The sequence below is a fragment of the Capsicum annuum genome, chromosome 7, assembly GCF_002878395.1.
Source record: "Capsicum annuum cultivar UCD-10X-F1 chromosome 7, UCD10Xv1.1, whole genome shotgun sequence".
Lineage (NCBI taxonomy): Eukaryota > Viridiplantae > Streptophyta > Magnoliopsida > Solanales > Solanaceae > Capsicum > Capsicum annuum.
This window is the reverse complement of record NC_061117.1, coordinates 215,450,149-215,468,942: the sequence shown is the minus strand read 5'-3', so window position 1 is coordinate 215,468,942 and position 18,794 is coordinate 215,450,149.

The window sequence follows — 18,794 nt, the reverse complement described above, 5'->3', positions numbered from 1 at the left end:
TGAAAAGTCATGACTTATCATAATATTGATTAATTTAATTAATATTATGATAAGTCATGACTTTTCAGCTTTATTATTATTAATAATTAGTTCTTTCCAGGAACCATTTTTTTTACACTGTTTTGGACAACAGATAATATATCTGTTGTATCAGATAAATCATCTGTTACAACAAATATATCATGATTTGCAACAAATAGATAACCTGTTGCATCAGATAATATATCTGTTGCAATATATAATATATATATATATATTTTTAGAAAAATATATTATCTTCATGACATCCAATTTTTCTAACTTTTTAATTATATAAATTAATAAAATAGATTTAAAGGCACAACTGTTCACCTCGATTTATTAATGACATTCTTGATTACTGTAAAAAGTTATGACTTAATTAAATTAATCAATATTATGATAGGTCATGACTTTTCAGCTTTATTATTATTAATAATTAGTTTTTTCAGGAATCATTTTATTTTACACTGACTTGGACAACAGATAATATATCTGTTGCATCAGATTAATCATCTGGTACAATAGATATATCATGATTTGTAACAAATAGATAACCTGTTGTGTCAGATAATATATCTGTTGCAACATATAATATATATATATATTTTTTTAAAAATATATTATCTTCATGACATCCAAATTTTCTGACTTTTTAATTATATAAATTAATAAAGTAGATTTAAAGGCACAACTGTTCACCTCGATTTATTAATGACATTCTTGATTACTGTAAAAAGTTATGACTTAATTAAATTAATCAATATTATGATAGGTCATGACTTTCAGCTTGAAGCTTATCTTTATAATTATTAAAATAATTAGTTCTTTCCAGCAACCGTTTATTTTTTACACTGAGTTGCACAACATATTATATATCTGTTGCATCAGATAAATCATCTACTACAATAGATATATCATCCGTTGCAACAAATAGTTCAACTATTGCATCAGATAATATATCTGTTGTAACATATAATATATATATCTTTTAAAAAAAATTATCTTCATTACATCCAAATTTTCTAACATTTTAATTATATAAATTAATAAATAAGATTTAAAAACAAGAATATTTCTGGTGAGTTTTTTACAGTTTAATTTGTGTTTATCATTTATTTCCTTTTTTTTTTGTGAAACGAAATGACTTAATTAAATCAAGCTGATGGTGACTTAATCTTTCCGTTTCTTTAATAACCATTTTTATTAATTGAGTTATGGCAACAGATTGTATATCTGTTGCATCAGATAACCCATCTGTTTCAACAGATATACCATCTGTTGCTATAAATCAACCATCTGTTTAAGGAGCTTTTTTTATTTCTTCTAACTGATTCATAAGTCGAAACAAATGAGGAATTTGATGCATCCGAAGCGTTTTTTGTTTTTGTTTGTTTGTTGAATGTGTTTAGACAAAAGTCACAGTCACGACTATTCATTAACTTTTTCCTTAAAAATCATATCATCATATATATATCTTAATTTAATTAATCAAATGTTGTGACTTTTTAAAATTAAATAATCTTTCTTTTACGATTATAATATCATTTAGTTCCTTAATATTTATTAATGAACCATTTTTAGGAGAATTTCTCATCATGACCGCATCCCTAAATCCAACCGCCAACATATTTTGAATAGAGAATAAATAGAATGATAATTAAATATTGAACAAGAATTAAAAATTCAAAATCGACCAAATCAAACCAAACCAAACATATACATGGATTTTTTTGAATCCCTTATAGGTAGATCGGATATAAAAAGGGAAATACATACGCTAAAAGAAAGAAAAAAATATAACCTAATTATTATTATTATTATTATTATTATTATTATTATTATTATTATTATTATTATTATTATTATTATTATTATTATTATTATTATTATTAACCTGACAATTTTCATCAGGCAGCAGCAGGGCCCTCCTCAGCCTTGCTCAGAAGACGGCCAAATCCCTCTGGAGTTCATCAAACTGCCTTTGAAATTCCTGCAAGGACTCGATATGAACCTTCTTATACGAATCTGGATCTGACATATTAGTATTGTAAGTATAGTAGAATGAACGAGAGTGAGTGAGGAGGCCAGAGGGACCTATTTATAAAATGATTGAGAATTGGAAGGGATTGGAATTAGTTAAACAAAAAGCCACGACTGTTCATATCCCTTAAAAGGAAATATTACACAAATCCCATATTTAAGACACCATATTACACAATATACCTTAATGTTTTAAAAAATTACATAAAATCCTGAATTCATATTTACTAGTGATACATATGCTATATGTATCACTGCTTAACATATGTATCACAATTCGAAATTCCAGGAAAAATGTAATTAGCAAACTATCCGGGATTTAATGCAATATTGCTGAAACTATTCGGGATTTATGTGTTGTGTGTGTTACTTAAATAATACTGGTGACTTTATTAATAAGTAAATTAGAAAAAAAATGGATCAAAATACAATATTTTATTTTTTTGTTGTATTTCCGAAAGATAAAGATTGGTAATCTATTGCAAAATATATTCCACCAGTCAGATAACTTACAACATATGGACAATCTGTTGAAACAGATGGATATATCAGTTTGCTTTTCCTTTAGCTGTGGCGTCTGTTGCAACTTGCTAGTCATCTGTTTATTCAATTTCATCGAGAGCAATCGATTTTTCTAAACACTTCTTGGCCAAATTCAATTTTTGCTCTTGGATTGCTTCTCTTTTTTTCTTTGCATCCTTCAGCCAAACTAAATTTTTGCTATTAAATTGAGGGCAAAAATTGAATTTGGAGGCCAGCGTGAAGGATGCAAAGAAAAAATGAGAAGTAGTCCAAGAGCAAAACTTGAGTTTGGCCAAGAAGTGTTTAGAAAAATCTATTGCTCTCGATGAAATTGAATAAACAGATGATTAGCAAGTTGCAACAGATGCCACAGATGATGAAAAAACAAACTGATATATACATTTGTTGCAATAGATTGTCCATATGTTGTAAGTTATCTAACAGGGAAAATATATTTTACAACAGATTACCAATCTGTTTCTTTCTAAAATACAACAAAAAGATAAAATTTTGTATTTAGATCCATTTTTTTAATTTACATATTAATAAAGTCACCAGTTTTATTTAAGTAACACACCACACACAACAAATAAATCCCAGATAGTTTGTGTCAGATGTGGAGTCTGTTGCGTCAGATATGGAGTCTGATGCAACAGATATGGAGTCTGTTGGAATACATAGCAGCCTTACTGGTGGTTTGATTTGTTCCATCAGTTGCTCCATCTGTTGCAACATCAACAACAACATAAACTACAAACAACAAATAAAAAACATCAACAACAAAGAAAACAACAATATTTGTTCCAACACCATCATCAACTACAAAGAAGCATACATCCTATGTTCCAACACCATCAACAACAAGGGACGGACCCTCATGGAGTCCTCCGGGTGCGCGAGCACAGGCTAAACTCGTATCGAACTTTATATATGTATGTGGAAATAAAGAAAAAAAATGTATATAATCTAATCAGTAAGCACCCATAGTAAGAGTTGTTTGGTTAGCCTAGTTGTTGTTTATGGGTGCTTAAGGCTATTTATTTCTTTTGGTCTTGAGTTCAATTCCCACTCAGCACATATTTTTTAAATTTTGGTAATCAACTCTTCTCTTCTTATTCAATTTAAGCTTTTTATTTTTTTCTCCCTTACTCCTTGTGTTGATTGTTCGGACTCCACTATTTTTAAGCTAAGAAGCACCCACTGTCTAAACCACACCACACCACAAGTTCCAACAATGCCAAACCCACCAACACCACCACACCGCAAGTTCCAACAATGCCAGCCCCACCAACAACATCAATAATAGCATAAACAACAAAGAAACAAACAAAATACATAAAAAAAATGATACTGCCAACAAGGCTTTTAAAGTTCTCCCAACAGATGATTTTTTTCGCATCTTATAATAAAAATTCTCGGCATGTTTATTCAACAATTAAAAGTTCCTTCAAATTTTTTAAATGAATATGATATGGGAAAATGGTAACTAAATAAATAAAAAGATATAAATAAAGTTGCAAGAAGAAGACGAGAATGAAAGAGCAATAGTGAATCATATCATACAATGTCAAAAGGGGGTCAAAACAACAATTTCAGTCGAGGAATATAAGATATGGAAATCGATCGGTTTAGATCTGAATGAAAATTTTTGAGAAAGAGGAGAGAAAAAAAGGTTGTGATAACCCTAAAGAGGATAGAAAGAAAAAAGATGATAGATTTAGGGCTGAAGGAGAGGAGGGGAGAGATGAGATAATTTTGATTTCTAGATAAGGCTAATTTGGTAGTAAAATAAACCCCTAATTAATATTTTCTTGATGGGAGTGCCAAGTCAATATGAAAAGGAAGAAGTATTAGGGGTTTCAATATTCATTAATTAATATTCACTAATAATTTGAGGGGCACAAGGAAGAAAATGGGTGACATTAAAAAGATCGACTACTCAATGAGAGTTTTGAGTTATCCAAGAAACAATTTTTATCGCCTTTAATAGTCCTACTACTTTATCTACTCGGACAGTAGCTTGCTTTAAAATTAAAAGAAAAAAAAATATTTTCAAACAAATATGTCGTCTGTTGCAACAGATTTAGATATCTGTTTGAGAAATTCCAATAGCTCAGTCATCTGAGACAACAGATGGAAATGTCATTTGATAACTAAATCAGAAACATTATCTGTTACAACAGATATCAATATCTGTTTGAAAATTTCCAACACCTCAGTCATCCGTCATAACAAATGCAAATGTCTATTTGATAATTAAATAAAAAATATCATCTGTTGCAACAGATATTGTTATCTGTTTGAAATTCTCCAACAACTTAGTTATTTGTTGCAACGGATTTTATTGCAATTGATTTAGGATGAACTAGGGATGAAAGAATGAGCTCCTCATTAACTTAATGTTAAGATTAATAATAGTACCTACATCGATATAGGTGGAACGAGGGATGAATGAATGAGCTCACAGGTTCAATTACAAATCCAATTGAGTCGTTGTATTTACATGGTGTTAGTATTGCATTCATCCCGACTCGAGTCGTCGATCGATCACTCTGAATTGAAATGTGTTCTCATTAACTTAATGTTAAAATTAATAATAGTACCTACATTGATCTAGGTGGAATTAGGGATGGATGAATGAGCACAAAGGGTCAACTACAACTTCAATTGAGTTTTTTGGCAATTGCATGATGAGATGGTACTGTATTTCTCCCGACAAGAGTCATCGATCAATCACTCTGAGACAAACCGATTCTTACTACCTCTTATGTTTAAATAATACCTTAATTGAATAATCTGGTACTAGGGGTGAGTTCTCATAGGGTCAACTACAATATTAATTGAGTCTTTTGACAAATGCATGATGAGACGGGACTGCGTTTCTCCTGAGAAGAGTCGTCGATCGATCACTCTGAGCCGAACCAATTCTTACTACCTCATATGTCCAACTAATACCTTAATTTATCAATCTAGGACTAGGGGTGAGTTCTCATAATGTCAACTACAATAGATGACAACGCCTATTTGATAATTTACAACAGATGGGTAATTTATTGCAACATATGACTCAATCCATTTGATAATTTACAACAGATGGGTAATCTGTTGCAATAGATGACTTAATCTATTTGATAGTTTACAACAGATGTGTAATATATTGCAACAGATAACATAATCTGTTTGATTTGATCCAACAGAAAAGACATTTGTTGCAATAGGTTGAGCATATGTTTATATATAATTCAATTGAGTTCATATGTTAGACTAATACCTTAATTGAATGTGAGTTCTCATAAGGTCAACTACAACTTTAATTGAGTCTTTTATCAATTGCATGATGAAACGATACTACGTTCCTCCCGACCAGAGTCGGCGATCGATCACTCTGAGCTGAACCAATTTTGAACTACCTCATATGTTAGACTAATACCTTAATTGATTAATCTAGGACTAGGGTACTAATACCTTGATTGAATAATCTGGGACTAGGGGTGAGTTCTCATAGGGTAAACTATCGATTAATCTAGGACTAGGGGTGAGTTCTCATAGGGTCAGCCACAACAGATGACAACGCCTATTTGATAATTTATAATATATGGATAATCTGTTGCGACATATGACAATCCATTTGATAATTTACAATAGAAGGGTAATCTGTCACAACAGATGACTTAATCTGTTTAATAATTTACATCAGATTCATAATCTGTTGTTACCTAATCTGATTGATAATTTACAACAGGTGAGAAATCTGATGCAACATGTTGAACATTTGTTTTTTACAATTTCAATTGAGTTCATATGTTAGACTCCTAAATTGATTAATCTAGGACCAGGGGTGAGTTTTCACAGGGTCACCTCATAGAGTACTCAGTCAACTACAACTTCAATAGTTTTTATATGATTTTAAAAATTACACATATGTTTATGATTTTAAAAATAATTAAGATCATTTCGGACCAAATTAACACATTCAAAACTACTTGTCATTCTTTTTCAAAATACAAATCAACCCATACAAAATGTTTCATCATTTCAAATCTTGAGGTCTGTCTCATTATCACTCAACAATACAGTACAGACAATAACTACTCAACAAATTTGCTCAACCCTCCACAACAGATCATTTTTCTTCTCATTTCCGACCATATAGGTGTTATTATCGACGTCATTCTTGCTTGTATCAGTCATTTTCTTTGTCTTCGTAGGCAACAGAGTTCGAGAAGAACTCTATATTTGTTTTTTTTCTAAAAAATAAGGGCTTTTAAGTTAATGATAAAAAATAAAACTTTTATTTGTATTATCTTCGAGAATGGGTTTATATTTTTGAGTTTTGATGGTAAAATCGTAGGAAGAACTCGAAAAATCCCTAGTTTCCATCTCAGTGTTCCGTTGACTGTCATGGTATAGTTGGATGGTGTTGTTGTTGTTGGTGGTAGTGGTGGTGGTAGTGTTTGTGGTCGTCGTGGTGGCACTGGTGGTGGCATTGGTTGGTGGTGTTTGTGGTGGTGGCTGTTGGTGTGTCGGTATTCGTGGTGTTTGTAATGTATTTTTTAAAATATATGCATACATCAACTATAATGTAATTTTTGTTTTTCTTTGTCTGTAGGTAAAACATGTCTCCCAAAAGAAAAGAAAGTGAAAGTGGATCAACGTCTGACTACTAAAAAAAAGGCTACAGTACAGAGGGATTAGGAGGAGCTTCCTAAATAATCTCAGTCAAGAAAAAGTGAAGCTGAGGAGAGATGTGTAAACAATGTTGAGGGAGGTGGACAAGGGTCCGTAGATGGTGATGAAGAAAATAAAAGTGAGATATAGGAGGAATTGGAGAGTCAAAAAGAGAAAGAGGACCACATTATACGACTTTTCTTGGGCTTTCATGGTAAAATTAATCACTAATTTTACTCATCTATTAATTTATATTGAATATAGTTATTATGATTTTTTTGCTTGCTTCCTGTTTACATTTTTTAGGCTTGGGAATTTGAAGCCATTCCTCCCCTCCGAAAGCAGTTAATGGATTACCCGGATGAGGTTTCTCATCCAAGGATGTTTAGGTAGTTGACCGCAAAGAGCAACACCAATATTAAGGAGGTTGATCTCTTTAACCCTTCGGATGATGCAGTACGTCTTCTTCAAGTAAAATAATTCTACTCAAAGATAAGAAACATATTGAACAGATGTTATATCTAATGCATAAGATGTTGTATCTGATGCACCAGATGGGACATCTGTTGCGACGGGGTATATCTTGCATTAGATTATCCATCTGTGGCTTTGGTTCTCTGAACCCGACTCCTAAAAGATTAACCATCTACTGCAAATTATGCAACAAATGTTTAATCTGATAACATATCGTTCATCTGTTGCGACGTACAGATCATCTGTTGCATAACAGATTACCCATCTTGTGCAGCTGTTGCAACAGATGATTGATATTTTACATCAGATTATCCATGTGTTGCTCTATTTCTCTGAACCAGTCTCAAATGAATTTTAACCATATACTGCAAACTATACAACAGATGGGTCTTTTTTTAAAAAAAATGTAGCCCAACTGTGAAAATTATTATATTATATGATTTAAATGCATCTATCTTTTTTTTCTTTTTTATAGGTTGTGCATTCATGGATCGTGCCTACTGAGGAGGAGTCGGTGATGACTTCTTATATTACTCTCGATCATGTCGATACAATTGCAGACCCAACGGTGGAGTTAATAAAGAAGGAATTAGCTGGAGCAACAACCATAAGAAGAGCAGTTAGGCAAGGTCAGCCTAATGTTGAGGCTCTTCATGACCAACCTTTTACTAAGGCAGATCCGGGTGCTTCTTCTGGTGGAGTTGTTGGTGTTGGTGGTAGGCAGGCTGATGCTGCTACCAAAGAATAAATATGTTTGAAAACACCGCTTTTTGCCCTTACACAGGTCCTTCTCACCCCTTTTCACCCTCGTGTTCTCGTTGCAAATGTGATGAGTGTAAGGACAGACATGATAAACTCTTTGAAAAAGTAGAGGATATATCTAAATATATCGAAGAATTCAAATCCAAGAGGTGTGTCATACCATCCAAGAAGGTGAGGGAGCCACACACTCCTACAACATTGGTTAGGAGAAAGAAAAGAGAAATTAGAGACGTACTCTCTACTCGGAAATCAAAAGAAATTACAATTCCTCCCTCTCCAAAAGCTGTTGAAGTTCAGGGGCCAGTCAAAAAGGTGGACATATACACGAAACTTGGCACCGAAGAGAAGAGGGATCTGCGACAGGCCAAGAATGCCAAGCCAGGCGCACCAGACTACCCCAGGCCTCCCTTTCCCCCCAAGACTTCCAGACTATGACTGATATGCGTATGCCGTACGAGGACAAGGCAAGTTTACTTTTCCTAACCTAGCCCTCCTAATCTACCCCATGAAGAAGAATCTACGCAACAGATTTCACATTTGTTGCAATAGCTGGGTATACTAGTGCAACTAGTTGTGGTTCTGTTGCAACTTATTATCCATCTGTTGCATAAGTTGTGTTGGATTATTGATTCAGAGAACCCTATGCAACAGATGGACCATCCATTGCATCTTTACAATTACTAATCTATTTAAAAATTGACTTCTTATCTCACAGCATGTTGACATAATTCTATACCTCATGAGAAAAATGCAATTACCGTACCGGGAAACTTATGATGCTGCCGAAAGGATTATGGACCTTGACTTCAGCAAGAAGCTCAAGGATAGGTACGATCAACTCAATGGAGAGGCGTCAGCCCTTGGCGTGGGACTTGATTTCCTAGTTCCTACGTTGATCTTGGATGAAGAAGAAACATTAAGATATGTTAGAGAGGACAGGCCAAATCTACACGGCAAGAGCTGGACCGAGGCAAAAAGAACTCTTACAGTAATTAGCGTGAACGGTATGCATTATCGGGCTATTGAAATACTACTCGAGGATGGAAAGATCAATGTTTATGACTCCAACAAACCTATCGTCGACGATTTCGATCTTTTTCTCCTCGTGGAGCCACTAATGGTGCTGTTGCCCATCTTGTTGAGGGAGAGTAAACTGATGAATCATTTGCCAAAGGAAGTGTTGATGAAGAAATCATGGGATTTTGAAGGTCAAAACAGGGGAATGATCCTTACAAAAGATGATGCCGCTAAAGCGAGCCGCTCGCACGCTCTTGCACACATTGAATGTTTACTGACCGACACAGAAATATCCAAGCCAACGAATTTTCTGTGCAACAACGCTGAGGCAAACCTGCAAGAGGTATGGGCTTATGGGGTACTAACTGGACGCTTGAAGCCTATGTATATAAAAGAGCCTATGAAATAGAAATTTTTAATTTCAAGTCACCCTTCACTTAATTACATGTACATGTAGTGGCAATACTTTTTTTCAGATGAAAGTTGAGCTTTTTATAATGCAATAGATTAGACTGTCAATTTGTTACAACAGTGGGAAAACCTATTTGAATAATCTAATAATCTAAGTCTAATCTGTTGCAACAGTTGGAAGATCTGTTTGATAATTTCTATGAATAATCTAATAATTTAAGTCTAATTTGTTGCAACAGTGGGAAGATCTGTTTGATAATTTCCACAGATGACCTAAATTTTACAATATATGCCTAAATCTTTTTGATATTTTCCAACAATCACGCTTGAATAGCCATGTGTTCGTTGACAACAAACTAGTAGCAAATACACACACCACCATAAAAATTTTAGCAATTAGGCTTCAATATCCATGTGTCCAACAACACCAAACCAGTAGCAATAACGGTAACAATGTTGTATCTTCTTGCTCGATTTTGTTTCTCTTCAGAAGTCTTGACTTTGTTCAACAAACCCCAGATTACACGATTTGCTTGGTAAGGGTGTCGTTCTTCATACCAATCAAAGTAATAGCATCCACCCAATTTCTATATAAAAAGAGAACATAATTACAAAACAATTACAAGTCAATAATTAATTAATTAATTAAATAAAAAAAATATTACCTTTGAAATCTCACAAGTAAAAAACCTACGATCCAGATTTTGTTGAGTCCAAGAAGTCTTTAACATAGCTTCATGACCGCACTTACAATATTGAAAATCTTTATCACAAAAAATAGTGGAAGATGCACTCGACATTGTCAAGGTCAGTTGGAAAAAATGAAAGTAATAATTTAAAGAATTTGTATAGATAAAAGAAGATGATGATGAAGAAGATTTGGGAATTTAGGGTTAAATTTTAGGAGGAAGATGAATATATAAGACAATGGGGAGAAAAAAATGACCGTTGGCGGCCAAGTGACGGCAAGTCAGCGAAATGTGCCAGGACTGATACTAACACATTTGATGCCTATTTTATTTTATGTTTTTAAAATGAACATATCTGCTTGATGCCTATTTTATTTTAGGTGTTTGAACTGAACACCGTCGATGGGTTGCGCCTTTTTTATTTCAATTTACTTTAACCTTTTTAAACGTAGTGGCAATTTTTTGTGTCCAACAAAAGTTGAATTTTTATAATGCAACAGATTCTCCATCCGTTGTAACAGTTATCCTACCTGTTCTGACAAATAGTTTATCTGTTGCAATAGGTTGGTCATCTGTTGCATTATCTCGATGTTTTTATCTAAAGTCCATCTTTTGCAACAGTGGGAAGACATGTTTGATAAATTCCAACAGATAACCTACCTTTTGCAATATATGTATAAATTTGTTCAATTATTCCAATAGATGTGTCATCTGTTGCAACAGATAAAGTCCATCTGTTGCAACATATGTCTAAATCTGTTCTTTTTTTCCAATAGATGTGTCATCTATTGCATCAGTGGGAAAACCTGTTTGATAAATTCCAATAGATCACTTACCTGTTGCAAATTATGTCTAAATCTGTTCGAATTTTCCAATAGATGTGTCGTCTGTTGCAACAGATACATTATCTGTTGTAATATTTGAATCTAGTATTCCTTTTCAATTAATAGTTCAAATCTAAGGAATAAATAAAATTCTAAGACAAAATAAAATAAATCGAAGCCTTCATTAATTAGCTGAAATAAGCCAAAGAATAAATGAAATGTTAAAAAAATTGTTATGGGTACAGATCTCAACAAATACATCAATAACAATTTAAGTATACTACCAAAGATTGCTTTGACAGGCTCAAGCTATAAACATCTACTCAGTATGGACAAGTTGTTCTTCATCCGGTGCTATGAAATTCGGCTTTACTCGTCGTGGATCTTCATTGTTGCTTGCGTACGGTCTTGGATGAAGAAGAAATGTTAAGATATATTAGAGGGGACAGGCTAAATCCACGCGGCAAGAGCTGGATAGAGGCAAAAAAGATTCTTGTAGTCATTAGCGTGAACGGCTTACATATCGGGCTATTGAGATACTACTCGACAATGGAAAGATCAATACTTATGACTCCAACGTACCTCTCATCGACAATTTCGATCTTTTTCTCCTCGTGGATCCACTGATGGTGTTGTTTTCCATCTTGTTAAGGGAGAGTAAACTGATGAATCATTTTCCAAAGAAAGTGTTGATGAAGAAATCATGGGATTTTGAAGGTCGAAACAGGGGAATGATCCTTCCAAAAGATGATGCTGCTAAAGAGAGGCTCGCACGCTCTTGTACACATCGAATATTTGCTGACCGGCACAGAAATGGACGAGCCAACGACTTTTCTAAGCGACGACGCTGTGGCAAACCTGCAAGAGGTCTGGGCTTATGGGGTACTAACTGGACACTTGAAGCCTGTGTATATAGAAGAGCCTATGAAATAGAAATTTTTAATTTCAAGTCACCCTTCACTTAATTACATGTACATATAGTGGCAATAATTTTTTTTAGATGAAAGTTGAGTTTTTTATAATGCAATAGATTAGATTGTCAATCTATTACAACAGTGGGAAAACCTGTTTGAATAATCTAATAATCTAAGTCTAATTTGTTGCAATAGTGGGAAGACCTGTTTGATAATTTTTATGAATAATCTAATAATCTAAGTCTAATCTGTTGCAACAGTGGGAAGACCTATTTGATAATTTCCACAGATGACCTAAATTTTACAACATATGCCTAAATCTTTTTGATATTTTCCAACAGTTACGCTTGAATATCCATGTGCTCGTCGACAACAAACTAGTAGCAAATACACACACCACCATAAAAATTTTAGCAATTAGGCTTCAATATCCATGTGCCCGACAACACCAAACCAGTAGCAATAACGGCAACAATGTAGTATGTTCTTGCTCGATTTTGTTTCTCTTTAGAAGTCTTGACTTTGTTCAACAAACCCCAGATTACACGATTTACTTGTGAAGGGTGTCATTCTTCATACCAATCAAAGTAATTGCATCCACCCAATTTCTATAAAAAAAGAGAATACAATTACAAAATAATTACAAGTCAATAATTAATCAATTAATTAAATAAAAAAAATATTACCTTTTAAATCTTACAAGTAAAAAACTTACGACATGAATTTTGTTGAGTCCAAGAAGTCTTTAACAGAGCTTCATGACCGCACTTACAATATTGAAAATCTTTATCACAAAAAATAGTGGAAGATGCGCTCGACATTGTCATGGTCAGTTGGAAAAAATGAAAGTAATAATTTGAAGAATTTGTTTAGATGAAAGAAGATGACGATGAAGAATAAGATTTGGAAATTTAGGATTAAATTTTAGGAGGAAGATGAATATATAAGACAATGGGGAAAAAATGACCGTTGGGGGGACAAGTAACGGTAAGTCAGCGAAATGTGCCAGGACTGACACTAACACATTTGATGCCTATTTTATTTTACATTTTAAAAATGAACATGTCTACTTGATGCCTATTTTATTTTAGGTGTTTGAACTAAACATCGTCGATGGGTTGCACCTTTTTTATTTCAATTCACTTTAACCTTTTTAAACGTAGTGACAATTTTTTATGTCCAACAAAAGTTAAATTTTTATAATACAACAGATTCTCCATCCGTTGTAACAGTTATCCTACCTGTTCTGACATATAGTTTATCTGTTGTAATAGGTTGGTCATCTGTTGTATTATCTCAATGGTTTTTATCTAAAGTCCATCTGTTGCAATAATGGGAAGATATGTTTGATAAATTCCAACAGATAACCTACCTGTTGCAACATATGTATAAATCTGTTCGATTATTCCAATAGATGTGTCGTCTGTTGTAACATATAAAGTTCATCTGTTGCAACATATGTCTAAATCTATTTTTTTTTTTCAATAGATGTGTCATCTGTTGCATTATCTTGATATTTTTATCTAAAGTCTATCTGTTACAATAGTGGAAAGACCTGTTTGATAAATTCCAACAGATTACCTACCTGTTGCAACATATGTCTAAATCTGTTTGAATTTTCCAATAGATGTGTCGTCTGTTCCAACAGATACATTATTTGTTGCAATATTTGAATCTAGTATTCCTTTTCAATTTATAGTTCAAATATAAGGAATAAATAAAATTCGTAGACAAAATAAAATAAATCGAAGCCTTCATAAATTAGCTGAAATAAGTCAACGAATAAATGAAATATAAAAAAATTATTATGGGTACAGATCTCAACAAATACATCAACAACAATTTAAGTATACTGCCAAGTATTGCTTTGACAGGCTCAAGCTATAAAGATCTACTCAGAATGGACAAGTTGTTCTTCATCCGGTGCTATAGAATTCGGCTTTACTCGTCGTGGATCTTCATTGTCTCTTGCATACGGTTTCTGCGCTTTCTGTTCACCTTATTTTCATAAAAAGAGTAGCATATTGTCAATACTGTTCAGCTGTAGCTTCTTCTACATCCACCTGGAAAGCCAGAATTGGTCAATACTAATCATGGAGATACAACAAAATAGAAAAGGATAACTCATCTCTTCTAGCAAATCAAACAGGTCTTCCTCCCATTTTAAATTATCCCAAACATATTATATTTCTATTGCAATAATGAATCAACTATTGGGATAAATTTCTACATAAGGAAGACCCTGTGTGATAATTTCCATTGGATGAACCATCAGTTAAAACATATGAATTATCTGTTGCAGCAGATAGGTCGTCTGTTGGTACATTTAAAAGCTGTATGAAGAGCTGTTTGATTTGCTAAAACAGATGAGACATATTTTGTACCAGATAAAGTATCTGGTGCAATAGGTTAGTCAACTGTTGCAATAGATGTATATACTTTATTTGATAATTTTCAGCAGATGTGTCATCTGATAAAATAGATATGTGTCTACTTGTTTTGTCAGTTGGAAGACATATAATATTTCACCTTCTTTAGCTCATGTTGCTCTCCTTTGGATATTGTACATTGCTTAGTGCAACATGCAGATAGAGGAGCTGCAATTTTGCTTTTTTGGATGCCTGATAATGCCCTGGAAATCACTTTCATCCTCTTAGCCCTAATCTCTAATGGAGAGGATGGAAATAAAATCTTCTTTGATGGAATAAAACTACTCTTAAATGTCAATTCCTTTACAGAAGCAGTTAATGCATTAATAGCATTAATCACTACATCATGTTTTGCCCTGCAGTCTTGACATTTGCATGCAGAACGTTCGCTGGGAGAGACAAAATCTGTATAACCAGTATGATCATACTCATAATGGTTTGCTTTAATTACTGTAAGAGGAGCATCATTAGCACCAATAGAAGCACCACTACCACCAACAACAGTTCCATCAACAACAACAAGCCCACCCTCCAAAATTATTTTTCTTGTAATGGTTGTTGCTCCAAACAATTCCATTTTTATTCTATCGATGACCTTAGGGTCCTATAAAGTTTGCACAGACCGTAAAGTAAGAAAAAATGACATCTTCAACTCTCGATTGATCGAAACTAGCGACGGATGCACATTCTACCATAAATCGTTACATATATTAGAATGATGATTCGATCATTCAAAAAAAACATTACTTAAAAGAAAAAATTAATTATAATTATACTTACTGCATCCTTCGGGGGGTTGAAGAGATCAAGAAATTTGTATTTTTATGAGTTTTGACCGACAACCATCTCAAGATTATTGGACAGAAAACTCCTTCCTCGTAGTTCACTTGTTGTCTCAAATAAGGAATGACTTCAAACGCCCAAGCCTATAAAATAACGCCAATAAATCAAAACCATTATTGAGCGAAAAACATGAATGATATCATAATAGAAAAAAGAAACATTTACCATGAAAGCCCATGGGAAGCTATATAAGTTGACTGGCTTTGGCGCTAATGGAGTCAACAAATATTTGACAGTTATTTTGAAGCTTTCATACCCCCATGAATAGTTGTTAAACGCCTCAAGATCCTCGGAGAGCTTTATTAAATCGAGGCTTATGTGTTGCTAACGTCTCTCGCCCAAAGAATATTATGCTTTTACTTCTTTGAAAGTCCTTTGCCTTTCAACGCTTCTATCAAATTTTTGTTTTTAAAACTTGGACCAACAATGGACACCAGGTCATCACGATCACACAACTTGCCTTTGCCTTTTTTGGGTATGCAGGGTGCTTTTTTGGGGGTTAGAATAGGTATAACTAGAGAAGGGGATAACATTTTAGTCCAGTAACTATAGCAAAATCCTTCCAACCAAAATAAACAGGCATGTCACAGTAATTTATCCATACCTCATCCATCTTATCTTTGTTTTCATACATAAACTTACACTTGAGAAGTTCATATACCATTTTCATTTGGAAACGAGCATTGTTGTCCTCCGGTAAATCAAGATATTTCCCAAAGTAGCTGTCCCTAAAATAAGCATCCAATTTTTGTTCTCGAAGTATTTTTCTGAAGGCGTTGAAAGATTTTCCCATAGCTGACTTAACCACGAAATCATCCGTTAAATTTGTGATACCATCACACTGCATTCTCACATGATAATGATCAATGCTGAAGGCTTTGACCAGCTGTTCGGTAGAAGGGCTATTAGCATCTGCATCATCTCTTTTGAAATATTCCTCCTCCCTGTGTTCATCATATTCTACTCCCAATTGAGATAACGCTTGTAAAGCAAGCTCATAGAGTGGTGGATGTAGCCTAGCTGCTTCACTTGTTCCTTTACTTGAACTTGATTTGGTTTCTGTTCTTTTGGGAACCATATTATCTAAAATTAATTGGAACATAAAATAATATATTATTGTTGATTAATGCATCGTTAAAAAGAATAACAGTAAATCAAATAAGCAAAAAAGTAAAATAACAGTTGGAACAGATCACCGATCTGTTACACCAAGTAGTATATCTGTTGCAGCATATAACCAAACTGTTGCAGCGAATGAGTAATCTGTTGCAACAATACAAAATATACCACTCATCTTTTAAGACAGATGAATGGTCTGTTCAACAGATCACACAACTGTTGTGACATTATCTATTGCAACATATGAGTGATCTGTTGGAACAATTAAATAATCTGTAGCAACGGTTGAGTAAACTGTTGCGACAATACAAAATATATCACTCATCTGTTGAGAAAGATGAATGGTCTGTGCAATAGGTCACATATCTATTGCAACGCATGAGTGATCTGTTAGAACAGTTATCAACGATCAATATTGTTTAGATTTCTTCCAACACAGGGTCATCTATCGCGGCAGATGAATGATCAGTTGGAAAAATCAAGTCTTGGACTTTACCTGTAGGAAGATTTGGTAGGATTTTATCGAACAGGAGGTTCATCTGTTGCATCATATCATTAATCTAATGGTTCTTTCATTGCACCAGATGGTTAATTAGTTGCATCAGATTTTTTATCCGAAGCTTAATCTGTTGCAACATATGGTAAAACTGTTGCATTAGATTATTAATCTGTTGCATCAGAATTATAATATGATAGTTCCTCTGGTGCATCAGATGGTTGATCTATTGCATCATATGATGAATCTGTTGCATCAGATGGTTAATATGTTGTACCAGATGGGTAATCTGTCGAAGGAAACAATAGCACGATTTTGTTAAATAAAAAACAACAATTTCACCATTTTTACCAAGAACAAGAACAGAATAAATCAAACCAATTGTCCTTTTATTTTTATAAACAAAAACAATAAAAATCAAACTTCAAAAAAATGCAATAAACAACAAAAAATATCATAATTCACTTCGCAAAAAGAAGAGAAGAGAAGACATACCAGAAATTAGGGTTTTATTCAGACTGCATTTCAAATTAGTGCAACAAATATTGAAATTGTTAACCAATAATATAAGAGAATTTGGCTCAAGTTCTTCGTTTTCTTCAAAACTAAAAAGGCCATAAATTTTTACCTGTCAAAAAATAAAAGGACCGATAAAGAATTCGAAGCTGTTGTGGCCGAAGAGTAAGGCTGTCATGTCGATTGGAGTCGAAAAAAAACTGGAATACCAACTATTTGTAGTCGGATGTTGAAGTCGCCGAGGATTGAAATAAAAAATTTGCAGAACAGTTGGTTGGGAGAGAGTTGAGGGAAGCAGTCGAGAGAGGGATGAGAGACTGGTTGATTGAATTGAAGAGGGGAACTCGAAGCCCAACTATTTGTCATCGGGGTTTGAAGGGAGAAATTTTGTAGAACTGTTGGTTGGGAGAGAGTTGAGAGAAGTTGTCGAGAGAGAGGAGAAAGTGGTGGATTTGGATTGAAGAGGGTGTGGGTTGGGTTGATTTGTATTTTTGAAAAGATTAGAAAGTTTTGAAAATATTAATCAAGTCCACAATTAACTTGATCAAGTTTCCTAATAATGTTTGACCCTATCTGTTGGTCAACATCACCAATCCTTCATTCAATACTTAAAAGATATCTATTCTTCAATTTTCTCAGGTAACTCTCATCAAATTTCTTTGAATAATTACAAAGGTATGTTCTCATACTTGATTTAATTTTATAGTTATTTTATTATTTTTTGTGATTAATAGTATATTTATCTTTCGTCACATATGTACCTAAGGAAAATAAAGTTTCCACAAATCTTATGTAGATAAATTTCTCCAAAATGCGAAATGAATATTTAAGAAATTAACAAGTACTATCGAGAATAGAAAGATACAAAGGAGATTTATCGGACCATTTGTATAAAGAATGAATCGAAACATATTTGTATATGCACAAATATTATCATTTTTATTTGTCTTAATATATTTCTCTGTCACATTTACATATCTATTCTCTGCTAAGAAAGTTATAAAATAGATTTATATACATCTAATTATTGCAGTTGATTTATTCCTTTC